The sequence below is a fragment of the Canis lupus genome, chromosome 9 (genome assembly GCF_048164855.1).
Source record: "Canis lupus baileyi chromosome 9, mCanLup2.hap1, whole genome shotgun sequence".
Classification (NCBI taxonomy): Eukaryota; Metazoa; Chordata; class Mammalia; order Carnivora; family Canidae; genus Canis; species Canis lupus.
In genome coordinates this window covers 18,670,158-18,671,761 of record NC_132846.1, presented here as the reverse complement: position 1 = coordinate 18,671,761, position 1,604 = coordinate 18,670,158, and the positions used below count along the sequence as shown (strand labels likewise).

The 1,604-nt window shown below is 38.5% G+C and overlaps 1 non-coding gene across 1 annotated transcript; it reads right to left on the bottom strand.

Annotated features, from left to right (window-relative positions):
• Positions 1 to 580: 580 nt before the first annotated feature.
• LOC140640782 (small nucleolar RNA SNORA5) lies at positions 581 to 715 on the bottom strand. The gene has a single exon (XR_012037415.1). It is a non-coding gene; the product is annotated as a small nucleolar RNA SNORA5 (small nucleolar RNA).
• Positions 716 to 1,604: the final 889 nt, after the last annotated feature.

Below are 1,604 nucleotides of genomic sequence, written 5' to 3'. Positions count from 1 at the left end.
CCTCTACCTTTTTGTTCTCTCCAGTAGATTGAATGATGCCCAATACTGGACAGGGCCATCTACTATACCCATTTGAACAATTCAAATGCTAATTTCTTCAAGAAACACCTTCACAGATGTATCCAGAAATGTTTTATCAACTATATGGCCATCCCTTAGCCCAGTCAAGTTGACAGAAAAAATTAACCCTCATATCTTTCAATTCAGGAGGCTACAACATTACACCCTAAACCCAGGCTTAAAACATTGCACTTGTCTTGTGACCACTCCAAAATTCAGGCTTAACTTCTGAGAATTAATAGTAGGGTTTCCAGTTGAGTCACAGGGCTCAGGGCTCCTCAACTTTTATTACAGAGTCTAGTTGAGGGCCCTTCGAAGCTGTAGTGCTGGCTCTGACTTTCCACTGTTGTCATGACTGGGAATGGATTTGTTGATTAATTGCATGAAAGGCTACTTAAAATGCATTAGGTAGAAAAGGATGACAAAATGTTATCAGTGATTAACTCTTGAAGACAGAATAATGGTATATTTTATTTTATTTTATTTTATTTTATTTTAATTTAATTTAATATTATTTTTGTCCTGTCTGCAGCCAAACTTTTATCCCCAGGTCCCAGGGCAGGGGATTCAGAGCCCACAAGCTGCAGGGCTTGCTGTGGCTATTTGGCCAGTTCCCACTATGATGGGAATGGGAGCTGAATTTGACTTGACTGCAGTAATGGTAATGGTATAGTTTTATTTATTTATTTTAAAAAATATTTTATTTATTTATTTCTGAGAGACACAGAGAGAAACAGAGACATAGAGGGGAAAGTAGGCTCCTCACAGGAAGCCTGATGTGGGACTCAATCTCCGGACCAGACTCATGCCCTGAGCCAAAGGCAAATGCTCAACTGCTGAGCCACCCAGATGTCCCAATAGTATTGTTTTATAGCTCTCCCATATTTTGTGATTTTTCTCTCTAATTAGAAGAAATTAAAATTGGTATAAAAAGCCTAATTTGTAAACCTACTGAATTTTAGGAAATCATGTACATTGTTGTTTTTAATGGTCAGGAAGAAAAGCAAAGAATGAAACTTGATAGTTTGCTATAATAGAAGGTCTATATTATTAACATATCAGCAGAAGATTATCAAATTAATCATAAAAATTGACAGCAAAGAAAATTGTTAAGGTCAGCTATAATCCCAGAAAAATAACTCCTGAGATGGCAGATGGCAGTGTAGTGCTTTTAAAGAAAAGTTGCTTCATAAACACTGGACAAGTACTCTATTATTATTATTATTATTTTTTTTAAGAGAGAGAGCGTGGAAGAGTGGACCCACACAAGCAAGCCATGCAAGGGGATGGAGGTAGGGGTGGGAGGGGCAGAGGGAGAGGGAGAGAATCTTAAGCAGTCTCCATGCCCAGCTGGGAGCCAGATGTGGAGCTCGATCCCCCCATCATGACCTAAGCTGAAATCAAGAGTTGCATGTTCAACCCATATTGCCACCCAGGTGCCCTTGGACCAGTACTCTTAAAACAAAACCACAGATAATTCAGTTAGGAAACTTCAGTTCTGATTTCCTTTATCCAAGTTGCATTTATTTTCACCTTAAAGTAAA